Source organism: Ictidomys tridecemlineatus, chromosome 16 (assembly GCF_052094955.1).
Source record: "Ictidomys tridecemlineatus isolate mIctTri1 chromosome 16, mIctTri1.hap1, whole genome shotgun sequence".
Lineage (NCBI taxonomy): Eukaryota > Metazoa > Chordata > Mammalia > Rodentia > Sciuridae > Ictidomys > Ictidomys tridecemlineatus.
Window position 1 is genome coordinate 29233038 of NC_135492.1, and position 9615 is coordinate 29242652.

Genomic DNA, 9615 nt, shown 5'->3' on the forward strand with positions numbered 1-9615 from the left:
ATAGGCTGAGGGAGGAGAATCATGATCTTGGAGCCAGCCTCGCATCTTGGTGACACCCACTGCACCTTAAAAGACCTTGTCTCAAAATAATGTTAGAAAAACTAAAAAGGTTATATATGTATGTTGATACATTTGTGTGTAAACACAGTGATAAATCTCTCTTTATTATCTGTAATATACCATAGGTTCTTCTGCCTGAGATACTCTTTGAAAATTTAGGTTGTGATAGTATGGCAGTTAACTTGGGAGGGTAGATATTCCTAAGGATGGATTTTATTTCCTTCAATTGTTGAAGTGGTTAATGTCAGCTGTCCATTTGAGTGGATTGAGATACCCAGAGAATTGGTGTGGACGATCTCTGCAGGTGTCTCTGAGTGTGCTTCCAGAAGGCTGAGTCAGAAAGCATGGGGAATACCTGTAATGAACATATGTATTGGTATTCAATAGGTTTGATTTTAAAAAAGCAAGAGAAGCAGTCACTCACTTATGCTCCAAGCTTCTTGAAGTCCCCTTTGGGGACTTGCACCATTGGCTCTACCTGGGTCTTTTAAAAATTTTTTATTTGTTTTAATTAGTTATCCAAGACAGTAGAATGCATTTATATACTTTGATATATCATACATGGATGGGATGTAATTTCTCATTTTTCTTAGTATACATATTGTAGAATGACATGGGTCACACAGTGACATACATACATAAAGCAATCATGTCTGTTTCATTCTTTCTTATCCCCACATCCCCTGCCTTCCCCTGCTTTCACTTTCCTCTACCTAATGTAAGTTAATGCGATTCTTTTTTTATTTTCCATTACAATTCTTAATACACATATATTCCACAATTTTTGTATCTTTTTTATGTAACATATGTTGACACCCAATTCATTCTCCATACAAGTATTTTGGATGTATGACACATTCCACCATCCTTGCTAATCCTCGTCCCCCTCCCTTTTCCTCCCACCCTTCTGCCTTATCTAGAATTCATCTATTCCTCCTATGCTCCCCCTGCATACTCTACTGTAAGTCAGCCCCCTTATGTCAGAGAAATATTCCGCATTTGTTTTTTTGTTTTTAAAGGGGGGTGGCATTGGCTAACTCTAGTTATTATCTTCTCCAACTCCATCCATTTACATGCAAATGCCACGATTTTATTCTTGCATTTCTGAGTAAAATTCCATTGTGTATATATGCCACATTTTTTTTTATCCATTCATCCACTGAAGGGCATCTATGTTGGCTCCATAGTTTAGCTATTGTGAATTGTGGTGCCATAAACTTTTATGTGGCTGTGTCCTTGTAGTATGATGTTTTTAAACCTTTGTCCTTAGACTGAGGAGAGGGATAGGTGGGTCAAATGGAGTTTTCATTCTCATATTTCCAAGGAATCTCCATACTACTTTCCAAATTGGCTGCACCAATTTGCAGTCCCACCAGCACTGTATGAGTGTATCTTTTCTCCACATCCTCACCAACACTTATTGTTTTTTGTCTTCATAATAGCATCCATTCTGACTGGAGTGAGATGATATCTTAGAGTAGTTTTGATTTGCATTTCTCTGGTTCCTAGACATGATGAGCATTTTTTCATATATTTATAGATTGTATATCCATCATCTCCTGAAAAGTATCTGTTCAGGTCCTTAGCCCACTTGTTGACCAGGTTATTCATTTTTTCATCTACCAGGATCATTTAAGTCCTCTATCCTGGAGCACAGCTGCTTCATTTGCTTCCTCATATTGTGAAGCTTCCAGCTTCTTGGATTGAGCTGTTACCAGTTTCCCAGTGTTGCCATCCTGTAGGCAAACATTTGGTGAATATTCCTCTCATGATTATGTGAGTAAATATAATAAGCTCCTTTCTGTATACACATGTACATTTTGTGTGTATTCTATTTTCTGAAGAATCCTAAATATACAGGCATATTCTCAACTTCTAGGTCATATTGCATCTCTAATTATAATTTTTTGAAAAATCCCTTATAGTTTTTTAATGTCTATTCAAATTTATATTCCTGGCAAGGATGTCCAAATGTTTCCTTTTCTGCATATCCACTGCAGTATGTGTTACCTACCAACATTTTGAGGATTGAGTCCACAAGCGTGTGGTTATATCTCATTGTGATATAACCTGAAAGCATAAAAATTTCAGAAGAAAATGAGAAAAATTTTTTGCCATTGGTATTGGCAATGATTTTAGTTAGAATATGCAGAGACTGGGCAAGGAAAAACAGCTGAGACTATATAAAGCTAAAAATGCTTCTATACAGCAAAGGAATCAATCAATAAAATGTAAAAGTGGACTTGGTTGAAGAAAACCATTTCTAGCCACATGTCTGAAAAAGCTCAAAATATACAAAATATAAGAAACTTACACAACTCACCAAAATTTAATATAAACCCCTCATAATCTAATTTAAATATGGTAAACTACTTGGATTCTGCCCTAAAAATTAAAAAAGTGTGATATATGAAAGTACTCAAGATCACATATTAGGCTACATAAACTGATAATTTAGCTTTTCTGCTTTATTTGTCTCACATGATTATGGGTGCACACTCTCAATCCTTCACGGGGCATCTTGAGATCAATTAGCAATATGCCAGGTTCTCATTTTCCCCACATTAGCTTCATCCTTATTCCATCTTAATTGCAAGAAAATCCGAGTTGGTAAACAACAAAAAAATATAGATAAATTGCTAGATAATCATCAACTTTGAAAATTACTTAAGAAATCAATAAATACATTAGTAGACCCAGATGTGAAGAAATATAAAATAGACCTACAAATCGACATTTAACTTTACAGCTGCTCATAATAATACTTGCAGTTATGCTGATATGGGAGCACATGCTTCACTACCTTGAGGCCACAGCAGGAGGAGGATTTAGGCTAAGGAATTTGAGGCCAACCTGGCAAAAATCCAGCTCTAAAAATTGACCCACCAAAAAACCAAACCATAATCACATTTTTAAAAAGGAGCCTTCACATGTGATTTCTATGAAACATGTAATTAGGATCAGTAACAATAATTCATAATCACGTCTAAATGTAGAAGAAGAAAATTGACTAATTCTTTCTGTAAGGCAAGAAATACCAGCTAACAAAGCATAAGAATGGAAATTTCAGACCATCTTTTTATAGATGTTGATGCAGATATTCAAAACCCCTAGCAAACTGAGAACAACCACAAAAAGAATGATTGGACTTCATGACCAAGAGGGACATTGTCATATGGGAAGTTTCCAAAAATCATTTTGATAGAGCAAATCTCTGGCAAATCACTTACTAAATTATTGTAAAACCTATGGCCAATTATGACCAGAGGAAAATTCTTTTTCAATCCACTTAATGGCAGCTGTGAACTGTTTTCATACTTATTGATGTGAACTGAAGTGTTTATCAATTTATTTTTAGGAAAAGAAAAAAAATGTATGCTTTTCTAACTTATAAGTGTTGTTTGAGAATATTAAATTGTATTTTATACATCAAAAATCAAATAGCATATGCAGATGATACTATTATTTCTATAATGTTTCTAAGCAATTTCCATGAACTAATGAAACATAAGAATTACTTTAATAATGTCATGGGCTAAATGGTCAACATTAAATCATTTAAATTATATACAGTAGCAGTGAGCAGTGTTAAAATCGAGGCACAATCCATTCACAAATATAGGGAAAACAATCTAAATGAAAATATTAACAAAAGAATTGTTCACTGCAAAGTAAAAAATTAAGGTGAAAGTAAAATGCAAAAAAGATCATGGAAACAAAATGGGAAAACTGTTAATATTCAATAAATAAAAGTCTGATTTTGGGTTATAAGGGTTGATAGGCTTCCTCCAGATTAATGCGTGGGGTGGGGCCAGGCTTCCTCCTCCAATCTGATATGTATTCTATATATATGAGTTAAGTTATTAATTGAGTTATTGAGCTCTATAGTTTCTTTATTCAACTTTTGTTTGGAAGATCTATCCAGTGGTGAGAGAGGTTTGTTAAAGTCACCCCAGATCACGTTGTGGTCAATTTGACTCTTGAACTTGAGAAGAGTTTGTTTGAACATAGGTGCCCCATTGTTTGGGGCATATATATTTATGATTGTTATGTCTTGTTGGCATATGGTTCCCTTGAGCAGTATGAGATGTTCTTCTTTATCTATTTTGATTAACTTTGGCTTGAAGTCTACTTTATTTAATATAAGTATGGAGACCTCTACTTGCTTTCAAGGTTCATGTTAGGGGTATGTTTTTTCCCAATCTTTCACCTTCAGTCTGTCTTTTCCTGAGTCTCCTGGAGGCAGAATATGGATGGATTTTATTAAAATCCAGGCTAATAGCCTATATTTTTTGATATATCTTTTGATTGGTGTGTTTAAGCCAGTAACATTTAAGGTTACTATTGAGACATGGTTTGTATTTCCAGCCATCCTTGTTTATTTTTTTCCACTTGACTTGAAGTGTTATTTATTGTTTAAGTTTTAATTGGTATCTACATTTACGATCCAGCATTTTAATTGAACATGTGTAGTAATCAAATCTGTGCAATTTCTACCTTCTAAAATATCATTTTGATGTTTGAAACCTGTGAACTCTTTTTAGAATGTCCACAGTCTAATAATTACTTGTACGATTCAAACTATGGGCTATAAACCCTAAGAGTTACTTTTCCCTCTTAACGGCTTTTTGGCACTCTTTGCCATCTGTCTCTTAAAACAGATATAAAAAGCTTTTCTAGTTTGTGGTTCTTTGTGATCAACTTTTTCAGCTTCAAAATATGAGTGCAAACATACAGGATTTGTGAAATATTAAAAATCACTAGATAAAGACAGTCTCCCATGGTAAATCCAGAAAAAAAGAATATAAATTTAAAAATTGTAGACTATAATCCCAGTGCCTTAGGAGGCTAAGACAGGAGGATGGTGAGTTCAAATCCAGCAACAGCAAGATCTTGAGCAACTTAGTGATTTGCTGTCTCTAAATAAAATACAAAATAGGAGTGGAGATGTGGCTCACTGGTTGGGTGCCCATGAATTTAATCACTGGTACCCCCCCAAATATATTAGGGTTCACGTTTAATCACTAGGCCTTAGTTATTTTGGGGTGAGATCTATATATAAATGGCAAATGCCAATTCTTATGAATTTATTATATGTAAGTGAAATATTAAATATTTTTATATTATAAGCTCAAATTGATCTATATTAACATTTAAAAATAACTTAAAAATGCTTTTAGGTGAGGCTGAATGCCTGCAATCTCATCAGCTCAGGAGTCAGAGGATTACAAGGCCAAAGCTCAGCAAGATTTTGTCCCAATATAAAAAAAAAATGGCTGATGAGATAGTTTAATGACTAACTTCCCAGGGTTCAATCTGGGGTACAAAGGAAAGGAGGAGGGTTTTAAAATTGCCTTGTCTCAACAACAAAAACAAATGTGAAATTTAAAACCAAAAACTGCATTCTACCACTTTTCTGTGACACACAGAATCTACTTTGATTCATTTTAAACATTTGAATCCTACACCATCCAAGTTTTCTAAATCTCAATAAATGACATGTTTTAATCACGTGTGTCTCCAGGCCATTCGATGAGTTTAAGATCTGTGTATCTGAGGAATCTGCAGTCATAGAACTGGAGTGTGCAGGTGCCATGAATTTGCAGTAATAGTCAAGAACTCATGGATGGGTTTGTTTATTGCCTTGAAACTGTTGGAAAATTGTGTTCTGATGATCAACTTCTATACAAATATTGAGAAAAACTTAGACCCTTTCCTGATACTATGCTTCAAAGAAAGGGACACAATCTCATGCAATAATGAGGAGAACTAATCTTCATACAGGTAGTGGCCAGGAGAAAGCACAGTCTGGTCATTCTGCTAGCTCCAGTTTTGAACCACAATCACCACTAAATGATGTGCATCAAGTATGATTAAAATTGTGTAAATGTACCATGGTGGTGTTGTGAAGAAATATCTATAGTAATGTCCATGCTAAGGTACCATTGTTGTTAGGAAGCATCCTGGGGAATGGGAATGATACACAGATGACTGAAATCCTGAGCTATGTACCTTCCCAGCTGTGCACATTATGCCTGGCACAACATAGTCCAGGAGATCATGAGACATAACACAAGCTCTCTGACATCAAGGAGGTATTCTGAGAAACACCCCTCAAACAAGTGTCTACGGAGTGATACTTCCAGATTGGTCCACAGATGTCCTATTGTACTGGGCACTCATGTCCTTTATGCACTGGAGAAATCAAGCTGCCCCCTAGAGTGGGCATTCTGTGTGGAAAGATATGTATATTACAAAAAATCTAACACAGATTTCTGAAATAGGTTACATTTGAAGAATTCACATATGGTAAGAAGAAGGAAAGGCCAAGTGAGGAGATGAGAAAAAACAGATCACACATGAAAAAGAAATTTTCAAAAAAAAAAATCACAAGTTTTATTTGTTAGAGCTGATAGTAAAGACTCCCTCTAGTATCTGGATCCAGGAAGGAGTCATATTAGATATGGTGCTGTCACTAAAGTCAGGGGAGGCTGTGTGATACATGCACCATCATCTGTGTTGCAACCATCTAGTGAGGACTGCTCAGGCAGTAGACATGAGCAGGTGGACAGGACAGAAGTAGAGAGAATTACAGGAGAAGGACACCCCACTGCACGTCAGGGTTATTTGGACCCTCTGGGTGGGCACATTCCAGGGTAAAGTGAGAGGAAGAAGCATCTCTTCTCCCATATGCAGTGTGAGCACCATCCTGTTCATAAGGGATGAGGAAATACGATCTGTCACCCCTAACAACACATGTGCAGACTTACACCTTGGGGTTGTCCTCATCACCCAGCTCAGCTTTACCACTACTGCCAACTCTCCCCATGTCCCCTTGGTATTCACTAACAGACAAAAGGGAGATGGAGAATTGAGACTGGTCTTTTTTCAAGCAAGTGTACTGATGTCAGCCTTGGCAGAAACCTCTTACTGGTGGCTCTTTATGTGCTGGGAATCTATGAAGAGCACTAAGGAGAAATGAATGACACCTCAGAGAGGGTGACATTATCACCCAGCCCCTCTGCTGCAAAACACACCCTCCAGTAACATGACGAGCAAACCCTGGGAAATACTTGACTGAATGAATGGCAGCTATTTGTGAGAAGTAGATATTAGAACCATGGGTTGCTTTTGTAAATTGTCAGGGTGTGAAAATACAGCTCAGGGTTCACACTTACATCTATAGTATTTATATTACTATCATTTTAAATTTCTCCTGAGAAAAGCCACTAGAAGAGGAATTGTTCTTTAAACTCAAGAAAGAAGCAGCCCCAGAGGTGCTTCTCTGTGGGGACAAGTGCATGGAGTACTGCATATAGGGCATAGGTTAAGGGTGTCTGTATGGCAGGCCACTCCCCATGCTAGGCGTGTGAGTGGCAAACTGCTTACCCCATCGGCACAGCTCTGAGCAGGAGGCCATGTGTTGCAGTCCCACTCTTTAATTGTTCACTGCAAGGACAGTTAGCATACATTGCATTGGTGGCAGTCTATATTCTGCATAGGTACTGCCTGAGTACATATACATGGTAACTGCACAATAAAATCAGGCCTGCTTCCTGCTTGGTCTCTGGAGGTCTTGATTAGAGACTCCACAGCCACACTCTCCTCTACTCTGTTCTGTGGACCTTCTCAGGGTTGAGAGACCCCAACCTCCCATTACTGCGAAACGCACATGATCCTGCAGGAGGGTCCATTTTCCCTGACTGATATTGCGATGGAAGAGTCAAGTTCTGCTTTCATCTTTCCTGCTTTATCTTGTTCTGTGGGTCTTAGGGTCACATTTATCTGTGCATGCTAATGACATAAAAAATTGAATTTTGGAAAAAAATCTGAAAGTGACCAGGGTAGGATGGATTTCAAGTGTCCTGAATGTTACCCTAAGAAAAATTGAATTTACACACTTCCATTATTAGATATTAAAAAAGGTTTTTAGTGATTAAAACCTAATGGACTAATACATAAAAATATTCTTCCATATTCTTGTTAATTATATTCACAAGCCTATAATTTGGCACCATGAATTGGAACTTACCAGCACAGTTATTTGATTTTCTAAAATATTTAATGTACTTCCTTCTGATCACGGTCCCTTATTTGACACTTACCAACTGAAAATTCTTAACCATGTGAGATTCCATTCTATAAAATGAGGTTTTGAATGTAGAACCTCATTTCCCTTTAAAGATTTTAAAATGTACAATTACTCAAACATAATTGTTCTATGAATCATGAAGATGACCAAAGCAAGATTATCAATCAAAATATTAAAACTTATTAATTCCCTGGTAATAAGTGTACAAATTAGTAGTGTTTAAAATCTCTCCATGACATACCATATGTATGTTATGTCCCATGAAGTTATTAAATTAAAAAATGAAGAAGTAAAACTGACATTCCCTGTAAGAAAAATTGACTCATTTTAGCAGGATCTCAAAGAAGCAAATATCTTTAGAAGACAATATCCTCATTACACCATACAGAACATAGTCCTCTGGGCTCCAACCATCCTAATGAGCTCTGAGGACCATGTTCTGTATGGTGCAATGAGGATATTGTCTTCTAAAGATGTTTGCTTCTTTGAGAAGCAAAGAAGCTACTGGGAAACCTCACAAGTAGACGGAATTTCGTCCTCCAATGCCCTTTTTAGAATCCACAGTAACTCTGCATCTGAGGACACAGAGGTACTTTGTCACCTGAATAAGCTGAGCAGAGCACAAACACTTGTAAGTTTTATGGAAAAGATGTGTTTAAGTCCTGTCTCTGCAGATTTGTAATTTTAATGTCTGTAGAAAGGCAAGAAGTTCCCACTGGAGAACAAAGAACTGTGGCTTCTCCAGTGGGACATATCATCTCTCTTAATTTTGTTGTCTTCTCTGATGGATAACAGCAACACAAGAGATCTGGTCTTCAAACTCTTAAAGTTTCCTGGACACATCTGGAAAAGGATCTTGATTGAGATCATTTTCTCATGTTGATAAGGAAACTTAAATTACTCTAATTCTGGTCCTAGAATCAAATTAGTCCAAACCCTGTCCCACAACCTATAATGCCTCTACTTTGATGTGAGGGACTCCTGGTACCCCCATAATTTCCATGAAGCCCTGAAGTGTGTGATGGGCTCCTCTTTCCTAGTTTGCACATGGAGCACACATTATTCGGGGTAGTGATGGTTTGGTAAGTCATCCTTTCCAAAGTGACAGTCCTGTGGCACAAGCTCTAAGTGAAATATTAAAATTAAGAAAATAAGAGGAAGAGCTATAGGTCACAGGTTGTAGAAATCACAGGCAGATGGAATCTAGTCAGAGTCGAGGCAGAGTCCAAGCTGGAGTCCACTCTAAAAAACCTACATGATCAACTCCACCTTCTCTGAGAGAAAACCATGTAAAAGCAGGCTCAGTCTTCTGGGTACTTTATATAAATATACATAAAAGCACTAAAGTGCTATATTATCTAGAGTCAAAACAAAGGACAGGCATTTCAAGCAGACCCAATTATGTTCCAGTTGTAGAAATCAGAAGATACTTCTTGAACACTGCCATTATCAACATGTGAAGG

The 9615-nt window shown here is 36.9% G+C and overlaps 1 pseudogene; it reads right to left on the reverse strand.

Moving 5' to 3' along the window:
- The window catches only part of LOC144371404 (uncharacterized), a 93664-nt pseudogene extending 86775 nt beyond the window's left edge, over positions 1–6889 (reverse strand).
- Positions 6890–9615: the final 2726 nt, after the last annotated feature.